Source organism: Coffea arabica, chromosome 10c (genome assembly GCF_036785885.1).
Source record: "Coffea arabica cultivar ET-39 chromosome 10c, Coffea Arabica ET-39 HiFi, whole genome shotgun sequence".
NCBI classification, from domain to species: domain Eukaryota; kingdom Viridiplantae; phylum Streptophyta; class Magnoliopsida; order Gentianales; family Rubiaceae; genus Coffea; species Coffea arabica.
In genome coordinates this window covers 38202286-38221601 of record NC_092329.1, presented here as the reverse complement: position 1 = coordinate 38221601, position 19316 = coordinate 38202286, and positions in this window count along the sequence as shown.

The following is a 19316-nucleotide window of genomic DNA, read 5'->3' as shown; positions in this document are numbered from 1 at the left end:
TTTGGTAATTCTGGTACAGTATTTGGCATTTTCGACCTAGTTAAGCTAGGAACTGGATTGAGTGACCTTCTACATTGTTGTAGCCCTATTTCATAGCTTCGAAACGGTGGGTCTTACACCCCCATCCGATAACCGTAGTGAAATTGACGCCATTACCGCATAATAAGTGTAAAACAGTTTTCTATTTTGGGGCCAAGACTAAGGCCATTTTCTAATTTCTGGTTTGCTATTATGCACATTTATGCATATGAAACCCTATTGGGGTTGTGTTTAGCATTGCTATATGACTCGTTATCGAGTCTCATTGCATTTGTTGCGTGATTCTAGGGCGTGACGATAGCTCACGACGTCTTGGTGACCACGGTGTATGAAACACCACTTTCTCACTTGGTGAGTATACCACTCACTAAATTGTTACTATGTGGCTTTGTTAAATGTTATGTGATGCCTTGATGGCTTACTTGGATATTGAAATTGATTAAGGTGAGGGTGTACTTGACCGCCCTCACCTCTTTTGATATTGTCACTGATTGGTTACCGTTTTATTGCATTACTGAACTTGATATATTGGTTGGTGAATTCCATTTCATGGAAACTGAATTGGTGTCGTTTGGACGATGTCCAACGGCCTTACTGTATTACTGAGCTCAACCCCGTTTGGTAGTCAATTGGATCGAGCCGGCGAGGGCTTGGTCGTGAAGATTGAATTGCCACGGGGACTGTACTGGGGAACCTTGTGGTAATGAGACCCTTGGTTCCGGTAAACTCGAGTATTACCAAAAACTACTGAAATGAAGTGCGGGCCCGGTTGGGGTATGTTAGGTGGAAGGATTGGAAGTAAAGGGTGGTCTACGGTTTGGTACTTTTAACATTGACGGAGAGTCAATGAGGTTGGATCAAGATTGCAAGCGTGGAAATGGGCTCTTGAGAGCCGACCGTATCCTTTTACCGTTTTGCTTCATTGCTTATTTGTGCACTTTAAATGAAAGTTCATTCTTATATGACTTTGATTGCTTATTAGGTGGTATACCACTGGGCTTTAGCTCATTCCGTGTTATTTGTTTTCCTTACAGGGTGATAATTACTTTTGAGAATGGATTGGATAGTCAATTGCCGAATTGAGCATGTAAATGTCTTTTGTATTGCTCTTGAAGTGAAACCCTAATGTATAACGGGTTCATTTCCTTTTGATAGGCAAATCGAATGTGTACTTCTTTAATGGATGGCTTGTATTGGCCTAATTGCACTTGTATGAACTAAATGGATACTTTGGTAGGCCGTCTGGCTTGTAAAGGTTGGTTTCAATGTATATACATATGTTTGGTAAATGTTTGGATGGATTTCGGATAACCACGACTTTCAAACGGAAAAGGAAAATTTTGGCGAAGATGAATAGTGCCGAATCCGGCCAGGAATCCGGCCAGAAACTGGCCGGATTGCAGGCCGGATTGCCTGGGAAAAAAATGAAATTTTGGGGTTTGCTCTCGGCCTTGTATCCGGCCGGATTCTGACGTGGATTTTACTGTTCATTTCGGCTTCGATTTTCATTTTTTTTTATTTTGCCCTTTTGCCTTGTTTGCGCGCATTATAAGTTTCAGAACGTGATAGATCGCTTTATACTGCCCCGTTAGTCCTGGCGAGAGCTGGGCAGGCAGTCCGCTAACCTCTTTGGTTCGCCTTAGGGGAAGGTGGGGCTGTCACACTCCCGAACTTTTTTTCTTTGGTTTACGTGGACTAGGAATCGTTTAAAAGGGGTTTCTTACTACTTTTTCCTATTTTTTCTTTAAAAATTCATTTTTTAGGTGACTTGGTACACCTTAACTCATTATCAAGTGGCGACTCCAATTTTTATTTCAAAAACCCTTTTTAAACTATAATTTTGGGTCAAAATCGTCGCATTCTCAAACCCCCATTTAGACCCATTTTTCTTTTAAATCACAATTCATTTTCCAATCACAAATTGAATCAAAAAATACATTTTTTAAACCATTTATTTATTTATCAAAAAATGGGGCGCGACAGTTGGCGACTCCACTGGGGACATTCGAAAGTCCAAGCAAATTTGATTTAATCAACCTTTTTCTTCTTTTAACCTTTTCATATATCACATTTGGGTGTTTTAGGGTTGCATTTTTTCCTTTTTTTAGGATTTTTGCATTTCACGCGTGTCCAACTACTCCCTCGCTCGCGAATGTATGATTGGTTGATTGGATGAATGTTTACTTGTTTATCTCGCGCTTACATTGCATTTGGGGGGGTGTGTGTCACCTTTAGAGCCTTGCGTGGTTCTCAACCCCTTCCCTCAAAATAGGGAACACTTCATACGTGCACGTTTACTTATTGTTATCCTATTTGATTTTATTTTTCGTGGGCGCTATCCCACACCGCCTTGTAGGATTAGGATTGATTGCCTTGGGTAGGCGGATGGTGTGCACTGCGCCCATAGCGCTACCTAAGGGATCACTCGAGCCACCGATCGAAGGCCTTGGGAGTGATGACCCTTGGCCTTTAGGTCTGAAGGCTTGGGGACCTTTTAAACCTTATCGAGTCTAGTCGCATTAGTGAACCCCAGCCTCATGCATCCATGTTAGCATTTTCCTAGGTTAGAGTCAGCCTCACCCTCTTTTAAGCACATTAGGCACGAGGGAAGGGGTTCCACCCCTTTTATTTGCTTTTATTTTATTATTTTTTTTAATTGCTCCCAATGTGTTATGTGTACTATCAATTACACTAACCATTCTTTTGTTTTCTTGGCTTGCATTCATGTGCCTTAGCAATAAGAGGCCATTTTGGCACTCTTTTAGTGGCCTACCCACTAGATAACTCACATGTTTAAATTTTAGTCATTACACTTAATTTTCAATAAGTACATTTCATTTTTTAGACCCTTTCCCCCCGATGCATTATTCATGTCCTTTAGGCCATACTTGTCACATAGTTACATTGCTTTAATAAATGGCATCATGTATTAAACCTTAGAAGGAACGCCAATTAGGCAATTTCCATGTTAGGGAAGCCAACCCTAATCCCATGGGTATTTAACCCTACTTTTGGGGGATTGTGCACGTCTACTTTTTGCAATTTAACCTAAGGGGTAAAATCCCAAGGTAACGGTATTTAAGTGAATTCCTCATCCAGATGACGCAGTATCGAATGCTCAACCAAGTTCCCCGAGAGCTGAATCAGTGGAGGAACAACCTATCCTATGAAATTGGGGGGCTATTTCAATATGTGGGACATTTACCGAGCCTAGTCGATATCATACCCAATGTGTCCGCCATTCAAGCACTGATCAATTATTGGGATCCAGATGTCTCGGTTTTCCGATTTGGAATGTGCGAACTCACCCCAACCATAGAAGAGTTAGAAGGATTATTGCAAATGCCAGGAAAGGGTAGTCCTATGGTATACCCGAGCGGAGGAACCAGAGAGCAGTTTTGGCGATTTTTAGGATTAAGGAACAATAGTTTAGATCAACACCCTGATGCTAGATCTTGTCCACTGAGGTTTCTATATGACCGGTTTGGGGAAAAGGAGTCCTTTGAGCGCCATCAGATTGATTTCTTCATAACAAAGGGGCAATGGGAAGAGAAACGTGTACAAGTTTTTGGGTTGGTTTTGATCAATTTATTGCTATTCCCTCAAAGGCATGGAAAGGTGACATTTGCAACCATCAATATGATTCAAAATCTTTTCTTAGGAATTCAGGAAGCAACACCAACTTTGATACCCGTTGTCATAGCAGATATCTTCTCAGCCCTTACTAATTGCCAAAGGAAAGGGGGTTTCTTCTACGCGTCAAATTTGGTACTTCAAATATGGATCATGGAATATTTGGCGAAGAGATCACTTAATCCTATGGGTTCTTGCCTCCCAGTTGAGAATTGGATTGATTCGCATCGAGAGAGAGTCGGTCGCTACTACCGCGTGATGTCGTCAAGCCAGTTTATTGAAGAGTTCAACAATTTGACACCAGAAAAGGTGCAGTGGGTTTTAGATTGGACCAAAGTTAGGGACCCAGCTTTTAGGACCACTCAACATGATTTCATCCCTTTAGCTGGAGTCAATGGTCTAGTAGCCTATATTCCGCAAAGGGTTATGAGACAGTTTGGCTACCCGCAAAGTATTCCTATGGTACAAAGGTTTGAAGATCTCAGATTGGGTACGGTAACCGAGAGTCGAAGCATGGTATTAGAGGCTTGGGGAAATCTGCGAGGACTTGAGAATTTGCAGTTGGAAATGGTAAACAAAATGGCACCTGCGGTTATGCCTGGGTACAACGAGTGGATCAAGCAAAGGGTGGAACATGATAGGGCAAGGCAACAATCAGCATCAGCCAGTCCCGAAGAACGGATGGAGAGGCTAAGGAAAGAATTAGAGGAATCTCAAGCCCAACTTATAATGGCTAACAGAGTTCTAGAAGATACCCAAGTGCAGCTGAGGAGGGAGAAGAAGAAGAATGAGAAGTTAGAGGAAACCATAGACGCCTTTGATAGGATTAGAGAAGGAGCTCGTAAGCTCAATTTAGGAAGTTCTGGAGAATCACAAAGTACAAGTCTCTCAAGACATAGGGATTTTGTAAACATAGTTACTAAGACCATTGACGAAGTTGTAAAGAAAGTTTGAACCATTCTGCAATATTATGAGAAGCTTTCCATTTTAAAGTTCTAAATTCACTTACAGGTTTGGAAATGGGATTTTACCCCGAAGGCTTGCATCATGCTAGGCCTACCCTTGGCACAAAAAGGGTTCCCCAAATAGGACATGCATCCGAATTGTTCAAATAGTTACTAACTCATGTCTTTTTCTTTTTCTTTTTCTCTTTTGAATAAATTGCAGAAATTCAGTAACGATTGGTTTATCTAAAGCAGTCTTTTGCATTCTCAGGTAAATTTTCAAAATAGCTTTTCGGAAAAGCCCCATTATTACGCGATCCCGAAGTAGAGCCCAAAAGAATCGTGTAGACATGAGTACTCAACCAGAATCATCCGACAAGGCCGTTACAACTACCCAACTAGAGGCCGCAAGTCCTGTGGTTCAGTTGACAGAGTTACTCACAAAATTTGGGGAAATGGCGTCAGAAATGGCCGCTCAGAAGAAGTTGATTGACGAGCTCGTTAGTAGCGGAGTGCAACCTGAGCCTGTACCCACTACACAACCACAATCCGAACCATTTGTTATTCCTCCATTTCAAACCACGTTTGAGGGAACTTTCAACTCGCAATATGCTTATACTCAAAATCCTCCTTTCTATCCTCCTTATGGGCAAGGATTTTAGCCTCAAGGCGACCCAAACATGCATCTGAACCCACCAAATTTTTATCAGCCTACCGCAGAGCCTGTGGTACCGGAGCACACTTTTCAAAATAAGCCAGAAATGGGAGAGTCGTCTGCCCAGATTGATATGAAGCTACTTAAACGCTTGGATCGTTTTGATGAATTCATCAGGAAAAGCCAAGGTTTAAGCAAACAAGGGGTGTTGGATTATGATGATTTGTGCCTGTTTCCAAACGTGCAACTGCCGGTGGGGTTCAAGACCCCTAAGTTCAACAAATATGATGGAACGGGTAACCCTAAGACACACTTACGCTTGTTTGCCAACAAGTTGGGCAAGACAGTGGATGATGAGAACTTACCATTGAGATTATTTCCAGAGAGCTTAGAAGGGGATGCCCTCGATTGGTATTCCAACCTAAAGCCAGAGGAAGTGAAGACCTGGCTCGATCTGTCCAATGCCTTCATCAGACAATATGAGTATAACTGTGAGCTGGCACCAACCCGAACTACTTTGGAAGGAACGAAGAGGCGACCGTCTGAAGATCATAAGACATATGCCAAGAGATGGAGAAAGATAGCTGCGAAAGTGGAGCCTCCGATGACTGAGGATGAAATTATTCGCATATTTATAAAGGCACATGACCCTCCGTATTTTGAAGAGATTTTCCGTATGACCGGATGTTCGTTTGCTGCGATTGTAAATAAACTTGAGGAGTTTGATGACTTTGTGAGAGCCGGAAAAATTGTTAATGTCTCTGCTCTCAAATCCCAGTTGGATGCTTTACAAGGTCAAGGAAGCAATGTGAAAAAACCGCAGTTCAAAAAGAAAGAGGGGGATGCAACCTTTATCTGGAACCAAAACCCTTCACCCAGACCCCGATACCAACACAGCCCAATCTACCAACCCCATTACCCTTACTACTCAAATCCGCACCCTGTATATACTACCAACATCCACCACCCTAGACCTCGCCCAAGCTATCCTAACCCACCTTCAGCCCCTTTTCAAATTTCTCAACCGAATCCACCCCAAAATCGACCTCGCCCTTCATATAATCCAAGATTTTCTCCACCAAATAGACCTATTTACAACCATCCTCCACCTCCTGAACCTTACAATCGACCCCCTAGCCGTGCATTCACCAATTTAGGCAGGCCTTTAGACCAATTGTATGATCAGTTAAAGGCCGCCGGGAAAATTGGTATGGTACCCCCTCCTACCTATCCATATGGCATGCCCGCCTGGTATAACCCGCAAGCCGTCTGTGCTTATCATTCAGGGGCCGCCGGACATTCGACTATTGATTGCAAGGCTCTTAAGCATAAAATCCAAGATATGGTTGAATCTGGAGAGATTGTAATCAGAAAAAAGGAGAAGCAAGGGCCGAACGTAAATAGGAACCCTTTACCGGAACATGCCAATATCATTGGGGCTATTCTGGATGATACGGAGTATGTGGAATCAGTCAGAGAATTGGCAAGGGAAGCTGAAGTGTTTGGGGTCACAGACCAACCCTTTGTCATAGAACTGCCATTTGAAGAGGACGAAAAGCCCTTTATCTTGGATCTCACGCCAGCTGAGAGTGCGGCTTTGGAGCCAATAATCGTCGAATTCCCGAAGCAGGAGCCTGTCCTGAGCCTGCAACAAGTACCGTGGAACTATGATGAACCTGTCATACAGATTGGGGAAAAGATAATTGCAAAGGAAGAAGTGTCAGCGGTCACCAGATCGGGGAAGGTTACAAGTCCATTTGAAGCTGCCGTTCCGATTCAAGCAAATAACTCCGAGTCGCCCGTTAAACCAACAATCACCGAGAAAGAAGCCTTGGATTTCCTTAAGAGGCTTCAGAGAAGTGAGTACAATGTAGTTGAGAAGCTGAGCAAGTCGCCTGCCCAGATATCCATGTTGGATCTACTCTTTTCTTCAGACATGCATAGGGACGCGCTGATCGAGGTGTTGACCAAAGCTCAAATCCCTAGGGACATCTCAGTTGATAATTTCTCACACGTGGTTGGGAACGTATTATTCACCAAACAAATCACTTTCTCTGACGAGGAATTGCCGGCGGAAGGCATTGGACATAACAAGGCCCTGTACATAGTTGTGAGGTGCAACGGAAAAATGCTGCCGAAGGTATTGATTGACAATGGATCCGCTCTTAATATATGTCCCTGGAGCACCTTGGAAAAGCTAGGATTGCAAGACGTCAAGCTGAGGCCTTCAGGGACCATAGTCCGAGGTTTTGATGGAGCGCAAAGAGAGCCAATAGGAGAAGTTGATTTAGTAGTTGAAATGGGGCCCGCCCAGTTTCAAATAACCTGCCAAGTCATGCACTTTCCTAGTGTTTACAACGTTTTGCTTGGCAGGCCATGGATTCACAAGTCTGGGGCTGTGCCTCCTTCATTGCATCAATTGCTGAAGTTTGTAGTGAATGACAAGCTGATAACTATATTTGCCGAGGAGGATTGCCTTGTAATCACCGATTCTGGGTCAAAAGAGGATGGAAGCCGCAATGTCACCATGACTCCTCATAGCACGGCTGATATCGTCTCTGTAAGTTGGATCACAAACGAGGAGCGAGCTCAATCAAAGGCCAGTGTCATGATTGCTAAAGAAATGATCCGTGGAGGCTATGAATTTGATAAAGGGCTGGGACGAGACTTGCAAGGAATTTTGAAGCCAGTGGAAATTGTGGAGAAAAAGGATTCGTTTGGTTTGGGTTTCCGACCAACTGCTAAGGATATTAGAGAAATGAAGGAACGTAAGAAAGCGGAGAAAGAAGGAAGGCAAAGGGCTCTTGACATTCCACCCCTGCATTATACTTTCCCACGACCAGCCGAGGTGATCATGTCAGAAATTAACCCAGTTGATGAAATTGAAGCAAGCTTGGCCCAATTGTTCGTTGGGGCAACATTTGAAGATAGTGTTTCAGGCGAAGCTGAATTTCCTGACATCCCCGAAGGATCAATTCCCAATTGGACAGCCGAGTCCCTGCCCGTTCGGAAGGAGTTTCGGTAAACTGAAAGGGGTTTATCATTCATGTGAATTCATGAAAATACTTTTGCATCTGTAAATAGCCAATGAAAACAATTTTACTTTTTGACTAACATTTGCGCATGTAAATATTGTTAAGTTTTCGTTTCAATTTGCTTTTAATCAAGGTCTTTATGAAAATGCACAAGTTGTTCTTGTCATGTTGTGTTATTTATTCGCTTGTTTATATTCATATTGCTTGTTCATTTGTTTGTTGTATGCTTATTTGCTTATTATCCCATATTCGTTAATTCTTTCAGATGGCCAAAAATAAAATTATTTGACCCTTTGGATATCACAGTTCTGGAATACGATAATGGCAATCTCTATATCACTCACGACTTGGAGGTCTGTGAATCCGAACTCCAAAGCGAGAGTGATAATGAGGAGGTATTCGATTCTTTTGCAAAGGACTTTGAACAATATGAGGAAAAACCAAAACCGAACCTGGGTATCTTGGGCTTGTGCCTATTTATTGAGAGATGTCATCTATTGTGAGATTGGATATCTCAGGGCTTAGTTCCAACCCGGTTCCAAGAGTAGACGGACTATTCGAGCCAACCGGGGCTTGATCGAAATTAGTTCCATGCTAACCTTGGGATTTCGTTCTTTGTTAAAACTTTGATTAAAGCTAAGTGATTTTGTTTCGCTCGAGCTGCTGTGTGCTGTTGATTGGCCAGCGAGGATTGATAAGGTGAACGGGGAAAGTAAGTAGAGTCTACGGACCATGAGTATTTTGGTTGACGGAGTGTCAACAGGCGTTCAAGCTCGGGGAAATGAACTGGTTTTGAAGCCACCCGTATCCTACCATTGTGATATTACATTTCTATCTATTGATGTGAAATATCTTGGGTTACATGTTTATTTGGATGTGATTTTACATTTTTACCCCCGATTATTCACTAAGCATATAACTTACCCCATTTCATTTATTTTCCTTAGCAGGGGCCAATGCGGGAATCTCTCGGGAAGGTGTATAGACTTTTGGTTTAAAGAATAACTGATGTTGCCCTAGTACTTGTTATAAGTGGACTAGTAAGATGTATATATTTGTTGTGGTGGTTATAGTTATCAGCTTTTCTAGGGTTTACTTTCTGGTTCTAGTGGTTTGTATGGCTTGATGTAATAGTTTATATAACTTTTGAAGATGTAATAGTTTATATAGAACTTTCTTTTAGCGTGAAATTTATTTATCGTTTTAGAATTGAGTCCTGGCACGAGTTGGGCAGGTGATCCGCTAAGCTCTTTGGTACGCCTCTGGGTACGGTGGGGTCGTCACACTTCCTTCACTGTGTCTTTTCCTTTAGATGATGAAGTCTCATGTTCTTGTTGTTCCTTGAAATCCATGTGAGTTCCTTAAAGCATGCTATCTTTCTGGTTGAGAAGTTGATCAATGAGACCTTTTTGATCCTTGATATGCTTCATCATTGATTCCATCATCTTGGATGTATTTGCCACTTGTTCTTCCAAATTTGGAATGCTTGTCACCATAACAAGCATAATGGAAGAAACGGATGAAATAGCACAATCTTCAACAAGCAATTTCGATTGTGGAGTTTGTGATACCCCGAAAATTAGGAGGTTGTTTGTAAAGAAAATACTAAAATATATTTCTGTGGGTTTGATTTAAAACCTTATTTTGTTTTAAAAGATTAGAAACCCTAAAATTTTAATCAAAAACCCTAATTTACTTGTGACCAACCGGTTTTCTTAAACCCCTCATATTTTAATTAAAACCCTAATTTTAATCACTGGAATTGTAAAATCCCTCACGTTTCTCTTAAAAACTTCCTTTTATTTGGAACTTATGATTTTATTATAACCCTACTACCCAATCATTCCACAATAAGTGCAAATGAACCTAGAAAGTAGGGTTTCACTTTTCGTTTTCAAGTTGGAGCAAGTTAGGGTTTTCACGTGTATCCGTACTGTAATTATCCGGTACGGAGCGAGGATCAAATTTGGTGCTTAAAAGTGACTTTTGGGTGAGAAATAATATGTGATTAGAAGCAATGACAAAAAGTTAGTGAATAGGAAGTAAAAACTCTAGTATGTGTGATTTAAGGAAAAACGGTGCGAACCGACGTGTACCGTGCACTACCGATTGAACGCACCACTTGACCACCACTTTCTTACCATACAAGCTCATTAATATTTGAGCAAAATATCTCCTTATTTCCAGCTGGCTTTGACCGAAATTTGTGGCCAAAAATGCAAGGGAGAGCGTGAAAAATTTGCATGGCTTTGGTGGTAACAAGTGTCACCACCCTATGGCTCTTTGATTAATTTTTTTTCTTGTTCTTTTATCCTTCATTTTAGCTCATTTTCCTTCATTTCTTTCTTTCTTGGTCGAGCTTAAGAGAGAGAGAGAGAGCAAGAGAGAAAAAAACCTTCAATTCATCTTGATTTGCACCATTTGAGTGAAGGAAACAAAATTCTAAACCGATTAAAGTGTGAGTTGTGACTTTGGGAAGCTAGGGGAACCAAAAAATTTCAAGAGGAGATGAAGTATTACTCTTGCAAGCTTCTTTTGTTGAGGTATAAGGTCTAACCCATAGCTTTGGTTCTTTTATTTTTGATTAAGATGTTATATAATTCATGTTTTGGTTAGATTAGTTGTGATACAAGTTGTTGTGATGATTTTTAAGGTGATATATGTAAGTTAGGGTTTGATGATTTCTGCCTATACTTGCTATATGGAGGATATATGTTGTATCTAAGCTTATATAGGAGGTTGTGGTGGTGGATTGAGACAAGAAATGAAGAAAGTTTCATTGAATCCCAAAATTTCCAGATTTCTGGAAAATTTCAGCCTTGTTCTGTCCGGTTTTATTGCATCATGTTAGAGGCCGAATTAGGCTTAGCATAAAACATGAAAGTTGTAGAGAATGATATTCTATAGGTTCCTACAAAATTGTAACTCAATCGGAGTAACGTAGCCTGTGAAAAGACCAAAATACCCTGCTGCCCTAGGATATTTCCAGTGACCCGTTTTAGACAGTTCATCTAGTTGACTGCATCTGTTCACTATGATCCGTGCTGATTTAGCTATTTGCCAAAACATGAAAGTTTTAGTACTCTGTCTTAGATTTTCAATGCCTCCAAGAACGCCTTAAACGGACTTTGGTAGCTTGAGATATAGCCATTTAAAGGTAGTACGGTTAACTAGCCGGTTAGTTGGAAGTTGGTTCTGTGAATTGGGAATTTGACTGGATTACACTGGAATTTGGACTAAGTGGTCTTCATCAAAATTGTAGGCCTTTGTGTTAGCTTCAAAACGGTATAAGTTTCATCCCAATTCGATAAGCGTAGCTTCATGTCAAATCTGTTTTTTGGTTAAATCTAATTTCCATATATGTTGTTAACTTGATTTTGTACTCATATGACTTTGAGCCTATTGAATGGCTATTGTGATGAATTTATATTGTGTATAACTTTGGGATTGGTTGAGGAAAATAATGAAGTCATAAATGGCTGGAAAATTTGGTAAACACAAAGGGCATGCTGCCCAAATTTACGCTCAAGGACTAGAAAACTATACTTGCGACTTGAGTAAAGTTGGTAAATGAATATCACTTGAACCATCTAGGATATTTGCATCTTCTTTTATCGAGGTATATAAGTAAGGATTTGGTCGAACTAAAACCCTTGAGAAATAAAATAATGACTGCTCGGAGTACGTTTTCTTTGTCACTTCGACTTAAATGGAGATTTCAAAGTTTTACGAGCAAGCATAAGTTTTACAAATATTTTACTCATAGCCTTTGGTTTAAATGTACTCTTTTCACTTCCAAAACTATACTTATACTTTGTACTAGTAGTTATTCGGATTTTCTTTGGTTCACTTAAACTTTGGAGGGGTTTAATTGTAATATTTTCTCTTGGCTATTATTAGGGTTCCTTGGTGATTGAGAGTGTTATCCGGAAGGATACTTTGGACATTATTTTGCTTAAATAGGTGAGTGTTCTATATACGTTTTGTTTTTATGACTATGTGGATTGTTGTGACTATGTGATTATTTGTGAATATTTGATTAAATGTTAATTGTTTTTTATGATTTCTAAAATGAACTTTTGCTAGGTGAGTGTGTAATTTATCGCACTCGACCTAAATAAATATGAAATTTTCGGTGATTAAATGTTGAAATACTAGTTGCGCATGAATGTAAACCTTTTGGCTGAACTGGGCCCTTACTGATCGACTCGAACCAGAAGCGGACTCGGTCGGGCGATTTGGTGACCTGGGTGAACGTTTGGTATACTTGAGTATTACCTTGTTGTCGGGTGGAGTCCGGCCAACGTCCGGATGGGGGTGAAAAGTCTGGCCAATGTCCCGGAGGAGGTGAATGATGATGAACGAATGAACGTCAAAAACGAGGGGTTTTACTTACAAAAATGCAATTTTAAATAATTGGAGGAATAAGGGAATGAAAGGGGAACGAACGAACGAATTGCTCCTTGTGAGCCTGTATCCTTTTAATGAATGTATTGTCATTGCTTTATATTGGACATGTTTCTGGATTATTTGTTATTACATGATTAATGTCCTTGTTTAATTACTTGTTTCTGTGTATAGAACCTCGCTGAACTTTTAGCTCATTTCTTTAGTTTTGTTTTCCTTAACAGGGGACGACGAGCAGGATGAGAGCTCTGTATAGACTAGCCTAGTCTAGTTCTTTGATTTTGTAATGGTTCTCGCCCTAGTGCTTGGCACGGGCTGGATGTATGGTGAATTGAGAACCTTTGTATATTCGACGTTTGTACTTTCTTTTGAGATAGCAATGTATATAAGTTTCATTTTAAGTTTTTGATTTTTTTGCTATATGAATTCTTGTGGTTGTATTCCGGATTGATTGAAGTGAACGACTGAGTTCCGGCGAGAGCTGGGCAGGCGGTCCGCCGAACCCTTTGGTTCGCCTTAGGGGGAGGTGGGGTTGTCACAGAGTTCGATGGGAGGATACAGATCCAGTTCTTGATAAGTCATCATCATGCTTCAAAGGTTTGGATCCAGAACAACTCAAGCATAGCAAGAGTTTTCGATTAAAGTAGGAACATCCTTGAGTTCCATTGTGGGATAAGAGATTTTTTATGATGTTGAACCAAAGGTGGGTATTGATGTAGATGGAGTCTCCATGCTACTTAGAGGAAGAGCTCTCATCGTACTTCTTGTTACAAGTCCAACAACGTGAGGGTTTTTAGCAACATGTGCAACATCATCAGTAGATTTGACATTAGTAGCCTTGGAACGGTAGCCGTAGATTTATCATTTTTTAGGGCCATAGTTTGATATGTGTAGTTGTATATATGAAGAGAAAAGATGAAAGGCAAAGATGGCCCCATCAGGCATGTTAGAAATTTGTACTCAACAAATTTTCAAGCCTGCAAGAAAATTACATGACAAGAAAAATAAACAAAAGGAATGAAATATATAAAATTTAGAAAAGTTATGAGTTACAATCTCTTGGATTTTCTTAATACCATAGAGAGTTTCCTTCAATTCTTCTCTTCAAACATTAATCCAAAGGTCTCGTAGTTTGTTCTTGGATTGACCATTGACTTTTTCAAATCTTGATATGGAAGTTTTAAAGAAATTGATTAATTTGATGAAGATTTCAAACCTTAATATGATGAAAGATTTGAAGAAACTTGAACAATCAAATCTTGATATAAAGAAGAATTGAAGATCTTGAAGATGCAAAACTTTCATAGCTTTGGAGCTTCAAGATTATAAGAGAATATTATATATATGTGTCTTCGAGCTTTTAGAAAGAGACCCTATTTGTAGTTGTAGAGAGGGCTAAAGGTTGAAGATATGCATACTTCCTTGCTTGTCTCTCAAGACATGCAATCATATAGGGATTACACTACCTTGAATATTATCACTTTGTTTTATATTTATTAACTAAAAGACAATATTAATATGTCTTCTTTGACTAACCAAGTTGTAGAAACGTATGACACGACACAATTTAATTGAACGAATAATTGCAATATATAACACATACATAAGGGTTAAATAAGTCCAAGTATTATCCTTCGACAAAAAAATAAATATTTAGATATTTATCCATAATTTTCAAGTCATAGAGATGTGTGATATGACATGATTTGATTGGCATAAACATCTCCAACATATGTAATTGGCTAGAACACCTCAATGTGCCACATAAAGAAACATAATTGACAATGTCGCGCCCCATTTTTTTTGATAAATAAATAAATGGTTTAAAAATTGTATTTTTTGATTCAATTTGTGATTGGAAAATGAATTGTGATTTAAAAGAAAAATGGGTCTAAATGGGGGTTTGAGAATGCGACGATTTGACCCAAAATTATAGTTTAAAAAGGGTTTTTGAAATAAAAAATCGGAGTCGCCACTTGGTAATGAGTTAAGGTGTACCAAGTCACCTAAAAATGAATTTTTAAAGAAAAAATAGGGAAAAGTAGTAAGAAACCCCTTTTAAACGACTCCTAGTCCACGTAAACCAACGAAAAAGGTTCGGGAGTCACATTTGACGAAGGGGAAGGCAAGGATAAAAATCCAAGGCACCCCTTCGACCTAGCCAAGGCTAGCTGCGTGATTTAATTAAAGATTTTCTTGTTTTAACCAAAGAATTTATTACATTTGGATGTACTACATGAATGCAAACCCTAGACCTAGGGGAACATGGGGGAAATTTCTCTTCCAAGGTTGAGTGGTGCCAATCACATTAATTGTGAAGCCCAATAATGATCCTTTGGAGAGGTCACACATAATCCTAAATGACGTAAAATGAGTGAAATGAATGCATGCCATGTGAAAATGTGAGATTGTATGAAATGAAAAAGTGATAAAACAAGAGTGTGTAAGTGGAAGTGTGCAAATGGATTTACAAGGTAAGGGGAGTAAAGAATGATCGATGTGAAAATAACATAAAGTGCATGTGTGCGAGTGATATAGTATAAAGTGTGAGTAGTTAAGTGAAAAAACATAAAGGTGCACGTGTGCAAAATGGGAGAAAAAATGAAAGTGTGATGAGGGTATAAAATGGTAGAGTGGATTTAAAAAATACATGAGCCTAGGGAATTCATGCATATTGGGTACGGGGAGACCTAAATCGTGACTCAATTTGCCCTTTTATAGAGGGAATACAAGCGTGCTAAGGCTTAGAAAAAGCCACACTCGTCTATATCCCATATTTAAGGGGACTCTCAAGCAAATGAACCCTATAACTAGCATGAAATGCAAAAATCCTAAAATGGAGGGAAAAGAGGTTCGAGGGGCATGCAAAATGATAAAACTAAAAAGAATGCATGACATGTAATGAACATGCAAACATGTACTAACGAGGGGAAATCCCTAAGGGTCTAGCGTTGGACTAGCCCATTCTATGAATTCCGACTAGCGTTGGACTAGTGGAAACGTACATTTATCCATCACATTCATTCAGGCTATGGAAAGCGAGTAGACATGCCAAACACTTATAAACACATAGCACATAACATTTAGCATGCTCGACTAGATGCAAGACCCTAACAATGCAAATTAACACGTAGTAACTAAGCATGCAAGACACATAAGACAATTAAAGCCCTAACTATTACATTTGCTAGCTAGGCACATGACTTCGATAGGTCTTCATTGAATGCTCCTCCAAGCCTTATCTATTACATTAGGGAGACCCTACTACAATCTAAAAGGGGGAAAAGGAATAAAATAATTAAATCCCTAACTATTACAAGCCAAGAGGTGTGCACATACCCCATAAAGAATAACTTAAATAAAAAGCAAAAGTAAATGAAGTAAATGAAAGGAATTAAAGAAAAACAAGGGAAGCAAGTAGACATGCAATTTTCACGTAGCACGTTGGATCACATAGGAGAGACAAAAAAGATAAAAGAAATTATACCTCCCTTGAGTTGATGCCTTAAATGGAGTGAAATCACTTATTTATCTTCCAAAATAAAAGAAATGGTCAAGGTACCAATTTATTGGGGAAAATTAAAAGAAATACGCAAATACAAAGCTCACTTAATCGTAAAGCCTCTAAAGTCATGACTTAAGTGCAATTGACAAAGCATGGTAGTTAATTGAAGCAAAAAAAACAATGAAATTGCAAAAACTAAAGCTGCCAAGGACCAAATTGATTGATTTCCAAAGTTTCTAGGCCATAACAGAGTTTTAGGGAACTTGGGGGGCTGAAAGTGCAATTTTTCAGAATTATTTTGCATGCATGTTACGAGGCCTTCTTTATTCTCTGCTGGTTTCTTTCCTCTGCAACATGCTGGGGTTCTCAAATGCAATCAGCCAACCAATATTTGGACCAAGGCAACAAGATAACCAATTTTCCTTTTCACTTTTCAGCATGAAACTTCATATTTAAGTGCCAGAAATTCAGACGGGAAGTTCAAGCAAGCATCGAATAATGCTTCTGCAATTTTCTGCCGCAAGCTTTGACATCTTCAAATCATACGTATTTCATACCAGAAAAAATGCAAAAATCATTTGTTTGCCAACTCAAATCACATGAATTCTGAATTTCGCTTAACACATCAAACCATAACATCCAATAAAACACTAAAACCTGGACCATAAAACAACCAAGACGCTAGACATCTGTACAAGAAATTTCAAAGCAACATCATGCCATTCAAAACTGCTGCCTTTCGGACTCAAAACTGCTGCAACCAACGAAGAAAAATCAAGTTTCTGACAGCTAAACCTCGCACTATGACTCTAAGGATCTTAACAGGCCCAAGTTATGCAAATAGAGACCCAAGACACAGCCTTTCGGTCATCAAATTGGAGAAAGTTATAACTTTTCAATCAAAAACCAAACTGAACATCATGCAAACACAAACTGTAATCTCAGCAAACAAAAGAAAAGAACTGGCCACAAAGGTCCAATTTGATTGCAGTCAAAATTTTAGTCCAAAAGTTCTAGCATACAACATAAAACCCCACTCATAAGAGAATCATCAACATCAGCCGTCAACATACCGAACAAGAATCCAAGATTTGGAAAGCTATTTGTAAGAGAAGGCAAACAAAGAGGCTTACAACGCTATGTTTGGTGAAGATTCGGCAGCGACGATGAGGTTGGATTCGGTAAGCAACGACTGTCCCAGATGATGATGGATTCTTCCTGCGTTCCCTTTTCCTGAAGCTCTCCTCCTCTCCTCTCGTAGCCCTCTGCCTTAGCCTCCCTCAGAATTTTTCCTCAGTTCAGCCGTTGCCAAAATCCGTATGCTCTCTTTAGATTTTTCCTTGGCCGTCCACTCCAGATTTGCAGCTATCACTTCCCTTAATCCCCAGCCGTTCACTCCTCAGATGAAGCCCTTCTCCTCAGTTTCTCTCTTTCCCTTTGCTGGTTTTTTTTCCGTCACCTCCCCCAGCTCCCTTGGTCTCTCTCTTGCTTTCGGCTCCTTTTTACTTCAACCTCTGCCGCTACTTCCTTTTCTTTCCCCAGCCGTAAGAAAAACTCTCTCTGATTTTTGTTTATCTTTCTCTCCTTTGCCGTCAAAACCTCTCCCATCTTTTCCCTTTTGCTGGTTTTCTTTTTCTTTGTTTTCCCACCGCCAACACTCTCTAAGCCCTCAGTTTTTCAGCCGTCAGTTTTCATCTCTCTTTATCTCCAAAAACTCTCCCCCTTTGCGGCTGCCCTTCTTTTTTTCTATTTATATGGGGTTCCTAACCCTAAAACTCCAGCCATCTCCTATATTTGCAACCCAAGGGGCTCCCCGAGCTTGTTTTTTGCAAGCTGCAACAATACGCAGCTTTATGCCGCGTATCCTTTTTTTTTTTTTTTTGAAAAGTAATTTAACAAAATTAATAATAAAATTAAGTAATAATAATACTAATAAAAAACAACAATTTAAGTAACATCACATCAAAATAAACAAACAAAAACCAAGTTGCCATTTTTCAATCTCTTTTCTTCATTTTCATCTTTTTCCTTTTCTTTTCCTTTTCTTCAAGAAAACATGGAATTTAAATCAAAACAACTAAAGCATATTTTTTGAATGCTTTTTCTTTTTCCCGAGAAATTCTATGCTAAGGAACTTAAAAATAATAATAAAACTAGAAACTAAAAACTAAAAAACGAACATGACAAATAAAAAACTAAAAATGAAATTACACCAAAAATTTGGTGTGTACAGACAATTTAATAACCAAACCTCCAAGTGTGCATAACAAGTAGTTATATTGAGGGACAGAGCTCACATGATTGTCAGAAAAAGTGTCGCGTGGATCCGTCTATTCAACCATATACATGTTTTTCGACCATGTCCTCTAGAGCTCCTTCACTTGTATTAGATGTGTGACGCCCCACATCTCCCTAAGGCGAACCAAAGGGTATCCGCGGACGCCTGCCCAGCTCTCGCCAGGACTCAAGCAAAACCATTCAATTCAAAATCGAACTAAACATTTCGAAGAGAGCAACATGAATACAATAATGCGGAAGCGTTCAAGCTTAACAAGTCACTTAACATGTAACCATTACATCGGAAATCATAATACGTCTTAAGTTCAAAATACACGTCAGGGCCCAAATTTTTACATTTCAATTCCAAAAGTACAACTCAAACCAGGGCCTAGTCAAAATATAGCAGGAGTCTTAACAAAAGTACAACGAAGGGTTTCTCCATACTTTTCCAAGATTCGGTCCTGTTAAGGAAAACAAAACTATAAGATGAGCTAAACGCTCGTGAGGCCAAGAACACACATGCAAGCACTTTGTTCAAATAGCAATTCCAATTTAATAAATAAAACTATGTCCTTTCAATAATCAATCATTCGAACAGGAAAAGTAATCAGAAACAATTCAAAGATATAGTAGCTCTCAGGAGCTAAGTTCCACTCGTTCTGCCGATGTCATTCGTATACCTTCCCGCGTTGACCCTCCTGTCAACCGGGTCGGTATTTCCATTTCCGTAGATCACCACTTACTTCCCTCCGTCCACCGTACACCTCAAGGGCCCACAAGTCATTTATAAGGCGATACTCCACGAGTATGCCAAGCAA